Source organism: Seriola dumerili, unplaced genomic scaffold (assembly GCF_002260705.1).
Source record: "Seriola dumerili isolate Sdu_G_001 unplaced genomic scaffold, Sdu_1.0 BDQW01000877.1, whole genome shotgun sequence".
Lineage (NCBI taxonomy): Eukaryota > Metazoa > Chordata > Actinopteri > Carangiformes > Carangidae > Seriola > Seriola dumerili.
The window spans coordinates 1260000-1278007 of record NW_019175132.1 but is presented as its reverse complement, the minus strand read 5'-3'; the positions used below and the strand labels follow the sequence as shown (position 1 = coordinate 1278007).

Genomic DNA, 18008 nt, shown 5'->3' with positions numbered 1-18008 from the left:
GGGGGTGGGAGGGTGGGGGGAGCGGTCAGATCAGGAAATGTCTATCTAGTGTTAATCTAAGATCAGCAGCAAGACCACCACACCTACCTCTCCAGCTATTCATAACATGGTTCCCCTTAAACCTTTTTTGATTTTCTTTTTCATTTCCTGTATAAATATCATAACTGTTAAGAACATAAATTAAAAATAAATGGTATCTTTGTTAAAGAAAGAGTGAATGTACTGTGGTCTGAATGTCCTTTGTGTGTCTTACATGGCTCTAACACCTACTGAGCACAGGCTGACTCCAGTCATGTCGATGCCAGAACAGAAGTTAGATAAACTTCAACAGAGCAAGAGTCTGTTCCCCGTCTCTGAACCATTCATCATTCACCTTTCTGGTTGCTATTGTTAATACAGACCTGAGAGGAATAACGCTTTAGGGGGAATACACTGAATTTCAGTTTGACATGTTATTCCAAACTGAGAGAGAGAGTTTAGTCTGTTTCAGTGAACACTGTAAGTGTGTCAGGCAGATGTCTGGTCATTCCCTGATCTGGGAGTCTATAATGATATATATATTGAATGGATATATATGGATATATATTCCAGATGTAGTTAAAAGATGAGTTGACCACATTCTACATCATTTCCAAAAGGACAGTGTTTCCCTCCCGCTTCTCTGGGAACTTCATAAGACACTGACTCTCCACAACTCAGTCGTGTTGTTAAAGTCTGGATAGAATTATTTTAGTTCACACAATGCATCTCTGCTAGATGAAAGAGCTCGAGGCGATCACACTGGTGTGCAGTTCTCACAGGGAATTATCATGATGGAATCTAGGATTTTCTCTTTTTATGGGAGAAAACAATACATCTTCTGGCTTTGGGAGCTCAGAAAAAAGGAAAAAAAAAAACACATGAAGGTCAGACTGGATTGTAAAGACAGACAAAAACATTTTAATGTTATTATTTATCCAAAGAAATGGAGTTCAGTTGCAGTTCATCAGCATGGCATTCACGGGCGGGTATATTCTTGCTCTAGCTTTAAAGATTTCCAAAACATCCCAAAGCTTCTAAGAGCTTCTTTATACATACATTATCATACTGAAGAACGATTCCATTGCACAACATCTGGGCGCATGATCGTGACTTTTTAAAGGCGTATAAATATTTTCAGCAATATAAAATAAATCACCCATATTGCTAGACTGTGCTGTGTGCAGCATTTTTTTCAAAACCGCACTTTGATGAATGAGTTACGAGGGATGCAGGAAACATGAAAGTGGAATGTCTGTTCCTGAACGGTCTGTAGAGGTTCTGCTTTTACTGTGAAGACTAGCCTGATTTAGGCCCATACCTCGATTAGTTAGCTAATATTTAGCATCTTTGCTTATTAACATCATCTGGGCCATCCCATCCCATTACATTATCCCATAACATGGTTTATGAACCACTGGGTGACCTGAATATGTCCAGTAATTTTTGATGGACTGTCCTGGATCAAGGTTTCCATTTGTTCGGAGGTGTCAGGGCTATCACCTCATATTTGGCTAAAAAAAAAGCCACTTTCTCTGCATCTGTTCTGTTGCAGCGTATTCGAAGATTTCAATTTGAACGTGAGACTGATCCACAAATTCCCACTTGGCACTGTTGTGGGGAACGTGGATGTTATTGATGACAAGTGAAGCGGGAAGACTTTTAACTTTTCACACCTTCTCTCCACCTCTCCCTCTCCCCCTATATATATATATATATATATATATACAGTATATCTCTTTTCCAGCCAATAACTTCCCTACTTTTCTGCTCTGTTTCTCCTGATTTATTGCTCCTCTCTCCCTCCACATTGCTTCCTTGCATCCTAAACTTTTTTCCCAACCAACAACTTTTTCTCCATTCCCTCCTCTTCCTCTCATTGTTTCATCTGATCTCTTTCTCTTTCTCTTTACCTCTCCCCTCACCTTTTCTGTCTTCCCCCATTTCCTTCTCTCCTTTCCTCTCCCCTTTACTCCTCTCCACACTGACCTATCGCTTCCTTCCAATGCTCCTGCTCTTTAACTTCTCTCACACCCAACTTCATTCCACCATGTTCTCTCCCTCCTCATCTTCTGTGTCATCTTCCCTTTTCCTCAGCATGTCCTCCTCCGATCTCTCTCCTCTCCTCTCCTCCCCACCTCACCCCACCTCCTCCCTTCTCCAACCACCTCCCCCGTCTCCTCTCTCCAGCTCCCCACACAATGTGCCCATTGTTTCCGTACTCCCACCCCAGGAAAGCAGAGAAACAGGACTTCTACAACCCAGAATACACACAAACACTCTGTCTCTCATCACACACACACACACACACACACACACACACACACACCACACACACACACACACACGCAACACACACACGCACACAACAACACCACAACACGCACACACACACGCACACACACACACACACACACCACACACAGGCTTTCATTCTCTAACTTTCTCTTAACATCATGGGCAGTGCGCACATGAACCACACACACCCTCACACTCGCACCATACTCTCAAACAGTTGCTGCGGACCGGCAGAGCTCTGGACAAGGTTGGATTGAGAGGGTGGTGTTGAGTCATGTGTGACTGTAGCCGTGACGGGCTGATTCAGCTCGTCAGTGGATGATACCCCTCCAAAACACTTAAGCACTTCAGTCGCAGCACATGAGGCCCCAAGCTGACAACATGTTCCGTCATTAACTTCGATAGAATAGCGTATCAGAGGAATCTTTCCAGAAAATTACTGTAGAAAAGCCAAATACATCGTCACCGTCAAGCGATTGTGACGATAAAAAGAAGTAATGCATTTCCAAATGTTCAATGAAGGAAAAACCACAAAACAGGAGCTTTAAGCAGAAAGCATTTCATCGCAACAGAAGTGCTTCTGGAGCTTTTTACTCTTTGGACGTCCACTAACAAAAAAAAATTTTTATTCCCTGGGGAGAAGGAGTTAACTTGTTTGCTGCTAGAATTACACACAGCTCTGCGGAGAGCGGGCTGAGTGGCGTTCACAGTGGCTTCTGGTTAGTCCAAAGCCACTGAAGCAGATGTTTATTTCAGAATAACAGCCAGGATCATAAAATAACATATTAAAAAGCCCGGTTTAATTTGGCTATAATTCCTCCAGGGATCATGGCGCGGGGAGAGCTGAGATGACAACTGAAATCCAGCCTCTGGGGTTATTATCGTCGAGAGGTGTAACATACTATTTCATTTCGTAAACGTCCCCCTAATAAGCTTCTTTTGCTTTAAGGTGCTGTTCAGCTGTGCATCTGTTCCACATGCTTGGTGTGCAGGCAGCGTTTTCAAGGCCAAATGCCAGAAAGACAAGAGAAGAAAAAGTACATATATAACACGAATTGTAAGCCGCGTTGGAAATCTTTTAGAGATGCATTAAGCATGTGCCACAAAAACACACGTTGCGCACATGTATGCGAACGTTGCACACCGTAAACTTTAGTGGCATTCGTTTGCAGATTTTTGACAACTAGGGTGGCGAACAGGAATGTTTTTAATGAGTTCCTCCCAAGGTTGTATTGTGTATATCGTGCTCGATTTTCACGTTTGGGGCAACACATAAACACGCGATCTCGGTCGAGCTTGCAACCGGATGTATATGGCTGTCTCCGTGGTAACAAGGGGATTGTGATGCGGATTGGGTGTTGGTTTTCACGCACTTCTTCTCTCAGTGGAATTTCAGGGCGAAGAAGGCATGCAGCAGAAAGTGTGTCCGAGGGCATTTAGAGACGCATCAAGGGCTGGTGACTGTAGAAAGCGGAGAGGAAGACAGTGGGATTCAGGGCGCAGGGCCCAAGCGCTGGTGGATGGGCTGGCTGAGCAGAAGTTGTTTTAAGGGACGCCCGCTCACCGCCTTGTTCACCACAATACTGATTAACTCGAGTGTCAATGCGTGATTCGATTCGCAGTACTATTGTAAATCGATACACACCCATTATTCATCCTTATTAGTTGCAGCCGTAGTATTAGGGTCGAACTTGATAATGCTACGTAATAGCTTAGCCACACATTAACATAGTCTATAGTGGTTTTTGTATATTATCATTAGATATATCACAAAGAAAAGAGAAAACCACTTTCAAAAAGTTTCCCTGTGGTGACTCCTTTTAAGTGCTACCCTGTTCGGTCGACGGGCCCATCTCCCTCAGCGAGGACATAAGGGCTACCCGATCCCGCCGCTCTGTCTCGCTTATAACCTGCTACGGCCTAGCGCGTCACTCTGCTCTCAATAGTCTCCATGTGCTCTGCTTTTGCGGTGACCTCGCATGCGGTCGATTAGTGGTTCACTCGCCACGATCGGCCGACGCCCAATGTAGTAAAACATTCCTTTCGTATACTTCGGAACGATGTACAGTGCATCAGTCAGCACTCGTCGCGTCAAAGTCCTATCTGGACTATTATAGAGATGATACACAAACACACCTCGAACCAGTCCCTTCCTTTGGCACGTCGTCTCAATCGAATCGACATAGCTCGAACGATAGACCTGGCGATGTATACTCAATACACAGTGTGAGCGACTAATAATAGACACCTTGTCCCGTGTGCTACCATTAATCGCTCAAAATGAAAAATGAATGGACCTGACATCAAGAGAACTGAAAATCATAACTGGAAGAGTACCTGTGTGAAAATGGTTGCTGTTTTTTTACAACAAAGAAGCCTCCCACACCACAACATGACGCCAAAAACAAGAGAACTGGCGGGGGACACCATTTTCAGTATGTGCCATTACTTTTAGTGCATTTTAATGAATAACCAAACATTTAACAAAACTGATCCACATAATGAGTGGCTTCTGCCATCCTGTCATGTTCTCTGCAGTTTATTGTTGGGTGTGTTCAGACCCCATCCTGATACTGAAATCACACTATGGAGGCAATATCCCAACAGTCATGTTTTACCATCACCGCAGTTCAGAAAATGCAAATAATGAGAGAGAGAAAAGATTAGACAAGTACACACAGTAGCAGGACACAACACACGAAAGGAGATAATATCAAGGGTAGAGTTTACTGTCGAGCTAAAATATACAATCAACTGACTACATTAGAAATATAAACTACTTGTGTGCTCGACTGAATCAAAACAACTCGCTTCCGGCTATATAAATAATGTCGCTGTGATTCTCTCGCGCACCAATCTATCTTGTCCCCCTCTGTTACTTATATGATCTCTCTCGATGCTCGTCTCTATACATCTCGCGTACGTATCCTGGTCGTTTATTTTCTTCTCCATCCGTGCGTTTGATATGTGGCTCAGTCAGGTGGTTATAATAAATTGATAAATGATATAAGGTGGATAAGTGAGGGAAATGCGTAGCTACGCGAGATGGGTGGGTGTTGCGAGAATGGCGTCAGTTGTGCACATAGTATCTAGAAACACCCCCTTGAAGTGTCGTGCAAATAGAAGAGAGCCAGAGGAGCACAGCGTGAGTTAGGTTTGAAGAAACAGGGGCGCGATGTGGAAGGCAGTGGGCACAGGTATCCTGGCTCGGTACGGCAGCGACATTGCGATTCGGAAATTCAATGGCACCTGATGGTGTGGAGTTAGAATGTGAATGAGGTGGTCTCCAGAACGGCGTAACGGTGACAGTTAGACTGTGTGCGCCTTCTGAACGCACGGAGTCGTCTCTAATCGTGGTGATTGGGGGCGTGTCTAAGATCAGCAGCAGACCACACCCTACCTCTCCAGCTATCATAACATGGGTTCCCCTTAAACCTTTTTGATTTTCTTTTTCATTTCCTGTATAAATATCATAACTTTAAGACATAAATTAAAAATAAATGGTACTTTGTTTTAAGAAAGAGTGAATGTACTGTGGGTCTGAATGTCCTTTGTGTTGTCTTACATGGGTCTAACACCTACTGAGACAGGCTGACTCCAGTCATGTCGATGCCAGAACAGAAGTTAGATAAACTTCAACAGAGCAGAGTCTGTTCCCCGTCTCTGAACCATTCATCATTCACCTTTCTGGTTGCTATTGTTAATACAGACCTGAGAGGAATAACGCTTTAGGGGGAATAACACTGAATTTCAGTTTTGACATGTTATTCCAAAACTGAGAGAGAGAGTTTAGTCTGTTTCAGTGAACACTGTAAGTGTGTCAGGCAGATGTCTGGTCATTCCCTGATCTGGGAGTCTATAATGATATATATATTGAATGGATATATATGGATATATATTCCACAAAAAGATAGATAGTTAAAAGATGAGTTTGACCACATTCTACATCATTTTCCAAAGACAGTGTTTCCCTCCCGCTTCTCTGGAACTCATAAGACACTGACTCTCCACAACTCAGTCGTGTGTTAAAGTCTGGATAGAATTATTTTAGTTCACACATGCATTCTCTGCTAGATGAAAGAGCTCGAGGCGATCACACTGGTGTGCAGTTTCACAGGGAATTATCATGATGAATCTAGGATTTTCTCTTTTTATGGAGAAAACAATACATCTTCTGGCTTTGGGAGCTCAGAAAAAAGGAAAAAAAAAAACACATGAAGGTCAGCTGGATTGTAAAGTACAGACAAAAACATTTTTAATGTTTTATTATCCAAGAAATGGAGTTCAGTTGCAGTTCATCAGCATGGCATCACGGGGTATATTCTTGGCTCTAGCTTTAAAGATTTCAAAACATCCCAAAGCTTCTAAGAGCTTCTTATACATACATTATCATACTGAAGAACGATTCCATTGCACACATCTGGGGCATGATCGTGACTTTTAAAGGCGTATAAATATTTTCAGCATATAAAATAAATCACCCATATTGCAGAGTTGTGCTGTGCAGCATTTTTCAAAACCGCACTTTGATGAATGAGTTACGAGGGATGCAGGAAACATGAAAGTGGAAGTCTGTTCCCTGAAACGGTCTGTAGAGTCTGCTTTACTGTGAAACTAGCCTGATTTAGGCCCATACCTCAGATTAGTTAGCTAATATTTAGCATCTTTGCTTATTACATCATCTGGCCATCCCATCCCATTACATCATCCCATAACATGGTTTATGAACCACTGGGTGACTGAAATGTCCAGTTATTTTTGATGGATGTCCTGGATCAAGGTTTTCCATTTGTTCGGAGGTGTCAGGGCTATCACCTCATATTGGCTAAAAAAAAAGCCACTTTCTCTGCATCTGTTCTGTTGCAGCGTATTCGAAGATTTCAATTTTGAACGTGAGACTGATCCACAAATTCCCACTTGGCACTGTTGTGGGAACGTGGATGTTATGTATGACAAGTGAAGCGGGGAAGACTTTTAACTTTTAACTTTTAACACTTCTTCCACCTCTCCTCTCCCCCTATATATATATATATATATATACAGTATATCTCTTTTCCAGCCAATAACCTTCCCTACTTTCTGCTCTGTTTCTCCTGATTTATTGCTCCTCTCTCCCTCCACATTGCTTCCTTGCATCCTAAACTTTTTTCCCAACCAACAACTTTTTTTCTCCATTCCCTCCTTTTCTTCCTCTCATGTTTTCATCTGATCTCTTCTCTTTCTCTTACCTCTCCTCCTCACCTTTTTCTGTCTTCCCCATTTCCTTTCCTCTCCTTTCCTCTCCCCTTAACTCCTCTCCACACTGACCTATCCTTCCTTCCATTGCTCCTGCTCTTTAACTCCTCTCACCCCAACTTCATTCCACATGTTCTCTCCCTCCCTCATCTTCTGTCATCTCCCTTTTCCTCAGCATTCCCCTCCCATCTCCTCCTCTCCTCTCCTCCCCACCTCACCCCACCTCCTCCTTCTCCACCACCTCCCCCGTCTCCTCTCTGCCAGCTCCCCACACAATGTGCCCATTGTTTCCGTACTCCCACCCCAGAAAGCAGAGAAACAGGACTTCTACAACCCAGAATACACACAAACACTCTGTCTCACACACACACACACACACACACACGCACACACACACACGCACACACACACACACACACACGCACACACACACGCACACACACACACACACACACACACACAGGCTTTCATTCTCTAACTTTCTCTTTAACATCATGGGCAGGCGCACATGAACCACACACACCCTCACACTCGCACATACTCTCAAACAGTTGCTGCGGACCGGCAGAGCTCGGGACAAGGGTTGGATTGAGAGGTGGTGTTGAGTCATGTGTGACTGTAGCCGTGACGGGCTGATTCACGGCTCGTCAGTGGATGATACCCCTCCAAACACTTAAGCACTTCAGTCGCAGCACATGAGGCCCCAAGCTGACACATGTTCCGTCATTAACTTCGATAGAATAGGGTATCAGAGGAATCTTTCCAGAAAATTACTGTAGAAAAGCCAAATACATCGTCACCGTCAAGCGATGGTGACGATAAAAAAGAGTAATGCATTTCAAATGTTTCAATGAAGGAAAAACCACAAAACAGGAGCTTTAAGCAGAAAGCATTTCATCGCAACAGAAGTGCTTCTGGAGCTTTTACTCTTTGGACGTCCACTAACAAAAAAAAATTTTTATTCCCTGGGGAGAAGGAGTTAACTTGTTGCTGCTAAATTACACACAGCTCTGCGGAGACGGGGCTGAGTGGCTTTCACAGTGGCTTCTGGTTAGTCCAAAGCCACTGGAAGCAATGTTTTATTTCAGAATAACAGCCAGAATCATAAATAACATATAAAAGCCGTTTTAATTTGGCTATAAATTCCTCCAGGGATCATGGCGCGGGAGAGCTGAGTGACAACTGAAATCCAGCTCATGGGTTATTATCTGCGGAGGAGTGTAACATACTATTTCATTTCGTAAACGTCCCCCTAATAAGCTTCTTTGCTTTAAGGTCTTTCAGCTGTGATCTGTTCCACATGCTTTGGTGCAGCAGGTTTTCAGGCCAAATGCCAGAAACAAGAAAAAAAATACATATATAACCACGAATCGAAGCCCTTGGAAATCTTTTAGAGATGCATTAAGCCATGCGCCACAAACACACGTGCGCACATGTATGCAACTTCACACCTAAACTTAGTGGCATTCGTGCAGATTTTGACAACTAGCGGTGGCGTACAGGAATGTTTTAATGAGTTCCTCCCAGTTTTATTTGTATATCGTGCTCTATTTTCACTTTGGGCAACACATAAACACACGGTCAGTCAAACCGTGGTATATGCTGGTCTCCTGTAAAAGGGAGTGATCATTGTGTCTGGTTTTCACCACTTCTCTCAGTGGAATTTCAGGGCGAAGAAGGGCATGGCACCAAAAGTGTGTCCAGGGCATTTTAGAGACGCATCAGCTGTTGCATGTAAAACGAATGAAGACAGTGCGTGTTCAGGGCCGGCCCAAGCCTGTATGGGGCTCTGAGCAGAATTTGGTTTAAGGGACCCCCGCCACCGCCTTGTCACCACCAATACTATTAACTATTGTCAATGCTTGATCATTCGCATACCTATTGTAAATCTAACACACCCATTATTCATCTTATTAGTTGCAGCTGAGTATTAGGGTCGGAATTGATAATGCTACGTAATAGCTAGCCAGCCCATTAACATAGTATAGTGTTTTTGTATGATTATCATTGATATATCACAAAGAAAAGAAAAACCACTTCAAGTTCTCCTGTGGGACTTTTTAAGTGCTCCCGAGGGCCCTCCGGTGGCCACGGAGGCCGTAAGCAGGTGCTTAATTTGCTAATGCTTTTGGCCGGGTCTGAGTGTGTTCATAGTGTTAAAGGAAATTACTTTGTAAAAACTGACACTTTTACTTTTGCACATGAACATGCAGACGTATACTAACACATGTAAAAATAGTACATCCTCAAAATGAAAAATGAATGACCTGACATCAAGGAACTGAAAATCATAACTGGAAGAATACCTGTGTGAAATGTTGCTGTTTTCTTTTACAAACGAAGGCCTCCCACACCACAACATGACGCAAAAACAAGAGGAACTGGGGGAACTTTTTCAGTATGTGGCCATTACTTTAGTGCATTTTTAATGATAACCAACTATTTAACAAAGACTGGATCCACATAATGAGTCTCTGCCATCTGTGTCATGTTTCTCTGCAGTTTATTGTTGGGTGTGTTCAGCCATCCTGTAATGAAATCACACTATTGGAGGCAATATCCCACAGATTACATCACCGCAGTTCAGATGCAATATGGAGTTGCGTCAGTGCGGCCCGCAGAGATTTCAGGGTTTGACTCAGAAAGCTAATTCATCACTGAATACTTGTCAAAATCACTAACTCTGTGCTCTGAATGAAAACAAATGCTTGCATGTGATATGACAGATGGTGTGTACAATATGCACAAGACTTCATAGAGGTATTTAAAGCAGCAGAAAAAAAAAAAAAAACATCACAATGTTGCAAATGCGTCATTGTGCATAATCTAAAACCCTTGAATGTGCAAATAGAAAAGCCAAGGACACAGCTAGTTAGTGTTGTGAAAAACAGGGGCGCATGTGGAACGTGGCACATATCTGGCTCTACTTCAGCACATTGCATTCGAAATCAATCACTGATTGTGAGGTTAAATTTAAGGTTGAGGGTCTCCAGAACCGTAACGGGTGACCAGTGTACTTGTGGCCCTTTAACACACGGACAAAACAACCATGGGGCTTTTATGGCCAAGCACTGGAATGTTCTTGACCGGCCAACCCAGTCACCTGACCCCAGTCCCACCTAGCATGTTTCACCAGCTGGAGACCAGACTGAAGACAAAAAGAAGACATGCCTTTTATAATTAATTATAAGAAATGCTTAATATGCTATATAATTAGTTTAAAATGGATTAAATTAAATTTATCAACAATCAAAAACGGAAATCTCTGGTTTACACAAGTACTCAGAGCTTTTATTCAGTACTTTGTTGAAGTACCTTCTGGCAGCAAATTAGTCATCTATAGGCTTTGTGCATTCGGGCAGTTTCTCCTATTCTTCCTGGCAGACCCTCTCTCAAACTCAGTCAGACTGAATGCTCTGTGAACCGCCCTCCTCTGGTCTCCTCTGGTTCAAGTCCGGGCTTTGGTCGGGCCATTCAAGGACTTACCCCAACCCATTCAAGCCTCTTCTTGGCTGTACGCTTCAGTTTTTTTTTTTTTTTTGTTGTGATGAAAGGTAAACATTCGTCCCAGTCTGAGGTTGTGTGCACTCTTCTTTAAGGGTTTCAAAGGTACCTTTCTGTTTCTGTTTCCCTACAGCCTCCTGCTTACTTTTAATGGCTCAAAGCTTGTCCAGTGTATTATATGACTGAAGCAACTAATTAAATACTTTCTTACATTAAGATGCCCTCTACCAAAAGAGTTTTTTTTATTTTTTATTTATTTTTTATTAAGGTAACAACATCGCTATTTAACTAATATTTACTACAGAATATTCTGCCTCCCTCTTGCTGGAAGAATGCGCCATTTTCCATAAATGTCGTCTTTTTAACAAGCAGCTCTTTTGAACTCTATAGACATGTGCACAAAATGTGGCCTTAACAGCACATCTGTGAATATAAATATCCTCAAATTAAAGTAGCATGTCAGCAACGCAATCTCATTGTTATTGTTTCACTTCAAATCAAAAGCGTGCGTCACTGTCCAAACACTTACAGAGATCAGTGCACGCTCAGTACAGATGAGTCAGCAAGTATCACTGAAACTGCGACAGGAATCTGAAGATGGGACACAGAGTACTGTCAAGTGTCAGCATCGACAGGTGCTTTTACGCAGGTATAGTAGGCTTTACTTTAGGTTTTAGCATCTGACAAGCTATGTGCTGTTACATTGCACTGACCTGCAGTGCGTGTCAGATACAGTATTCACAGATATTCTGGATTTTTGCTGGGTAGCGAAAAATTTCCTCACTCTTGCAGATTTTCGTTCCTCTTTCTGTCCTTCCACACACACACATACATACACACATACACACACACACACACACACACACACACACCACAATTAAAACTAGAGGAAGAAAGTGATTTTGCAAGGACAGAGATAAATGGGAGGGCAGCATGGAAGCATGAAGTGAAGGGGTTGGGGGGATGGGGGGGTTCACCAGCTGATGCGACCCAGCGCCCGCCAATCACAAGTGTCTGATATTGCATCACTGAGGCTGTGTGTGTCTTGTGCTCTCGAAAATTTCAAACATCGCGGCCGCTCTGACTGCATGTGGTTCATAGATGCTTCGCTCACAGTGTGACCATCAGCTGATATGCCCGTTTGGTTACTCTGACCAACATCCTGTTGTCTAACGTACATGGGTTTAGGCTATAATTTTATATTGTTTTTTATCTTCTTCTTAAGATGTGACAATTTGGATAATTTTTGGTAACAGAATCCCTGGGACGCTACACAGGAAAGACACTACAGAAGTTTTCTTTGGTCATTTTAACTGAACAAACCTGTCACCATTCTACAAAGTAGAGTTTTTTTTTTTTTTTTTTTACACCAAGAGATGTGTCTACGGTGCTACAGGATTGGACTGCACTGGCAGCTACTGCAAGGCAAACAGTGCAGCCGTATATACACTTTAATGATTGTGGACAGTGGGCATGAGTCTGCATGAGGAAATGGTGGTCGACTAGCATTCACAGACTTCCGAAACAGTATCTGCCTGTCTGCTTTTCTCTTTCTTTCTCTGCTTTCGTTCCTTCTAGCCAGACAATCTGACCAATAATTTATCAGATTGAACGTTCGCCCTCATTCTCTCGTTTGGAATGAAGCCTTTTGGTTGGCTTGAATCTTTTCTCAGTGTGAAAGCAAACCGAAACCGAGGAGGGAAATGCTACAAGTTTACAAATGCATCGTCTGTATCAGACCAGAGCAAACAAACTTTAGGTGTGAAAATGCCCTGAGACAACCACTGGAACAATACAGAAGCAGTGAGTTTCTCTTCCAACTTACAGTGGCCATATTGAAAGATAATGATAAAATGCACACACACGCACACATAATGGCAGTATTGTCATCGAACTGATATGGGCAGCTTCCTGTAAAAAACCACAGTTTATTTATACATTAGCTGACAGTTAAATGACAGACAGGAGGGTTTTAAGAGAATATTTGCATCTCATGCTTGAGTAGAACACACAGCTAATATACACTATGTGAAAAAAAACCCCCGTAAATGCTAGAAAAGAGGAGCAAGTCTGCCGAAGGCATCAGTTAAAAGAAGTCAGACTGAAGTACTTAATGTCGAGTCATGTCAATCATACAGGAAACCTCAAACGGATCAGCAGCAAGTGGCCATGATATAGGCCTGTACATCCGAACTGCGGTGATAGAGCAGAAACTCCACTCCCTTTTGTGCCATGATGTTCTTTGCATATAGGCTACACCCTATTTTTGTATAACAGCGCCTTTCTGTATCATTGCTATCAGGAAACACTTTGTGAAGAAAGACTTCCTCCACCAAAACAGAAATGGCCACAGAGCCATATTTCAATAGGTACATGCAGAATGTTTTACTATGTAATACTTTTCAGTCTCCTGGTTCAACAATGTCTGCTCTGGTCTCTTTGGGCAGTGATCACAAAGAAGGCAATGTGAGCAGAGGAGGTCTCCATCTTTTTTTTTTTTTAATTGATTCCAGTGGATTTGAAGCCCTGTGGGTAGCTCATGTTGTACTCACAGTTTTAAACAAATTGATTTTTCACAGCACTATCTTTCTCCTCCTCTGTTCAGTCTAAAGAGTGCAAGTGTGGACCTTCCAGACCTTCACAATAGTTGCTGTCGACCACCCAGAGGTATATGATAGCACAGAACAAAAAACATAATAAGGCGTCAGAGGGACAGTTACAGACAGGTAGGCTTTTAGGATCCGGCTATCACTGATTGTAATTCAAGTGTATAGCCTTTCTGGCACACTGGCGACTGACCACTTTGTGTGTGACCTGTGTTACTCAAGACGCTACTCACTGCAAACCAAAAGTATGATCAGCAGCAGAGGTTCATGAGGGACACATGCATTGTGGTGCAACATTATCTTATTTTATGTTTTTAAGACGTCAGTTCTTTAGTTGAAGAAGAGGTAGTGGTCTGTGGTCCACAGACACATGAGCTGCAGGAACTGAGGAACAATACTGCAAAGGGAAGTGGTTTGACTGTGAAGCCCCTTACAAATTAGCACGTATATAAATGTAAAGCGATAATGCTGGTGATAATACAGCTGTTTTCTGTATCTTTAATATTCTTTGCGCTGTTTGAACGGGCAGGACTTTTGCTTGAATCTATTCCCTGTTCACATGCACATGAAAGGAATTTGATGGCTCACAAAATGTGACTCTGCTACCTGCTTGAATGTGGGAGCAGTGTGGACGTTGGGAGTAAGAATGGGTGGAATGCGGGTCCTTAGATGAGGGGGAGGAGAAATCGCGCTGTCAGTAATCACAACACAGATGTTTCAAGGACTTTCTCTTTTGACGGATGTCAGAGCTCATGCAGGGAAACATAAAAACAGTCATCTTCATGGGAGACGATAAGTCTTTGCTGTGGGAGTTTTGTTTAGTTTACCGCGAAGGCTGGAGGTCAGAAGCATCAGCTTATCCCTTTTAACTTTCCTTTCAGCATCTCAGTAGTTGTGGATTAACGTTTGGATGAAATCTATCAATCAGAACTTTATGGACTGATTGCCCGTCTGGTTTCTAAGGAAACCACCGAGCTCCTGAGAACTATCCCGTCCCCATAACTGGAGAGCTGGTGTGTCATATCCATGGTGACAAATGGCTAAATCTAAAGATACATAAGAGTTTGGAAGACTGCACATGAAGTAAAATATAGTTCATTAAATTTAACAGCAGTGCAGCCTCTTGCAGATTGCTTTTGTATGTGAAGGCAGTCATCAGGAGGCAACATTTTTATTTTTTCCACACAGTTTTTGTGTCTCGGTCTCTCCCTGTCATCTCTTCTCTTCTATCTCTCACTTATCCCCTCATGTCGTAACTATTAAGGTAAGGTATCACTTCAGATTTGATTTTCTTTCAGTCTTTAAAATGTGCTGTTTGCACATTCCTGAAGTGTTTTTAACAAATGGCTAAGAACGACTGAATTAAGAAATATCTATAAGCAATAAAAACTGGCTGTGGTTCAATAAACCCAAGGTCAGGACACCAAGTGGGCTGCAGCCCTGTTTCTGAGAAATTTCCCCAATAAAGAGCAACAATATTTCTTCATGTCTAAAGTGGAAAGGTTAAATGTTAAAATTTTAGCCCCAAGCTGAAAACACTGAAGACCCTGTGCTCTGGTTACCCTATCCCACCTCCAGCTGGATTTATCTCAGCCTGGTTTAATGTCAATATGTATTTGACTCCATAGGGGGTCATACAGTCGGATGAAAATGGGCCCAAAAATTCAAAATGTTCAAAAGTTCCCTTATGCACCAGGAGAAAAAAAAGAAGCTGTATTGAGTCAGCAGTTAGCAAGTGTTACTCATTCAGTGTGAGAAAGCATGATTTGAGAAATGTGGATTCCGTAATTAAAACAGCCTGAAAGCCGCTGAGCTCATTTATCTACAGAAGTGTAAATGCTCCTCACACGCCACTATACCATCAAAGAACCCCTGAGGTTTGTGGCAGTGGGTGGTGGGTAAACAGTGTCCATGCTCTCTCTTGTGAATACACAAGTAGACACACACACACACACACACACACACACACACACACACACACACACACACACAAACAAATGCTTACCATTTGAACCCCAGATTAATTAGGTGACATCAAAAGGGAAAGGTTAGCATATCAGGAGCATATGTTTCACAGTCAGTTAAAAAACAACTGAAAAAGATCACCAAGGATCCTGTTGGGATAATGACTACCCGGAGCAAATGTCATGGTGCTCCAGCCATTTGTTTTTGTTTATTTGTTTGTTTGTCTTTGTAAACAAGGAACTTGCTCTAAATGCAGCAATGAGGGAAGCATCATGCAATGAATAAAATGGACCAAAATCATCTATTTTTGTATTCTAGCTATAATTGTTCCAGTTTTCTCAAAGTTTAGAGTGATCAGTTCCCCTTATGCTGGAGTCTGTCACTGCTAACTCTACACAGTGAGGGTGTAGAGAGACTTTACTTCTGCCATCTTTATGAGACCTTCTATGAAGCATTTCAGCAAACACACACTACAAATTTCATAGCAATCAAACCATTGTTCGATTATTGTTCAATTAGTTTCATTCTATCACGTTTCATTGTTGGTCAAGTGACAATTTTAGAACTGACCTGCTTTGAATGAAATGCTAAGAGTCTCCAGAGAGATCAGAAATTCTCCCCTGCGGGACACAAACTCCCCGTTTTACAGCGGCCTGGTCAGTAGTTGCTAATGTATTCTAATTTGGGCCAAAATGTTGGGACGGTTTCATCGAGCATCACAAGTTAGGGAAGAAAAACTGAGAGTCACCATGCACCCCACAAGAGCCAAATGAGGTTTTCTTATCCGCAATGCACAACTTCAGTTTCATTCACACCATGAACCCATAAACATTTCTGTGCAGGCTAAACTTACACTGGACACTATCCTCTTCACATGCACATTTCAAGTGACTGAAAAAAAGACAATCGCCACCTGTTTGCGTGATGTATCTTTGGCTGTAATCATTCATAAAGCACCTGGCCAGAACTCCATGAACTCGATGCAGGGATCAAGTATCCCAGATAAAAGAATGATAGGACAGTTGATGTGAGATGTTGAAATATTTTTGCCAATTTTGACTTTTTACTTTGAGAAACATCAACTCAAGTCTTTATATTTCTGTCACATAAAGGCAATAATCACATAACCCCATGCTCTCTGCTCAAATCTGACTCTCTGGGTTATCAATCTGCATGCTCAGTGAAAGTGAGGAAAGTGAGGTTTAGCATTGTCGGTGTGCATCTGGCAGACTCAATGAAGAAATTCTAAAGAAAATTCCAAACACATTCTCTGAATGCAGATCAGCGTGAAAAATCAAGACAGATGTCAAACTTTGACTCCCAGACCCAACGCCCGCTTGTGTTTTTTTTTTCCTCTTACTCCCTTCCACAAATATTGCTCCAGTCTCAGAGTTTGATAAAGAGCCCAGCTCTGGCGCAACAAGTCCTTCATTCCAGCCGCGTCCTCGGTCTCAGCCCCTATGGGCGCACGACCGAGCGTCTCCAGTCGACATAACGGTGCGCCCAGCGCGTTCAGGCATCTGCTAATGCCATCAAAGCCTTTATCTGAAACTAATGCTTTCTCGCCACGTCTACGTGGCAGGTACACTTTGATTATGTAAAGATGCCCACATCGTGCTTGCACATGAGGACGCGCTAAAGTGAGCCAAAGAGAAAACTTTTTAAAATATGGATCAAATTTGGAATTTAGAAAGATTCAGTCAATGAGCTGGAAAATAAATGCAATACTTACAGCGTCTTCCTTTTCAGTGAGAGCAGTAGGTAGGTAGTTTAGCTTACTCCCTGACTGGTTCCTGGATGTCCAACTCAAGTTTGATCCGTGGTGCCTGAAATCCCTCCAACAGACAACTCCTAGAGACTCTGCCTGCGCAGCTCTTGTGTCAAAGTCGCAGCGGTGTAATGCAAGACTCCAAATCCAAAATACAGCCAGGTAACCCTTTCATTTTATGTCCCTGCAGCAAAGCAATATCTCTTCCGATTGTTTCCCACCAGTATGTCGCTGTGTGTGTCTTTTTTTTAAGTTGTTTTATTTATCTCTCTTTTCCCCTCCGATGAAGACGCCCTTATGCTCTGCTGCGTCTCCGTGCCTCTCTCCGTGCGGCTCCACCAAGCTCCCTCTCTCTCTCTCACTGACCGACCGACTGCCACACACACTCTTCAGGAGGGGACCTTTGTCTGAACATGACGTCACGCGCTCACACACACACGCGCACACACACACACACACACACACACACGCACACACGCACACACGCACGCACACACACACACACACTTTAAAAAGATGACAAAAGCATCAAAATACAGAGCAGCATCTTATTTTGTAAAAGCCGAATTTCACTGCAAATAATCTTCATAGAGCCTCAGGTCTTTTTTTTTTTT

The 18008-nt window shown here is 42.7% G+C and overlaps 1 protein-coding gene across 1 annotated transcript in view; it reads right to left on the bottom strand.

Annotated features, from left to right (window-relative positions):
* The window catches only part of LOC111237500 (lysophosphatidic acid receptor 1), a 44819-nt gene extending 27079 nt beyond the window's left edge, over positions 1–17740 (bottom strand). The window contains exon 1 of the mRNA XM_022766623.1: positions 17359–17740. The gene's annotated coding sequence lies outside the window, so the exon portion shown is untranslated. The remainder of the gene's footprint in view (positions 1–17358) is intronic.
* Positions 17741–18008: the final 268 nt, after the last annotated feature.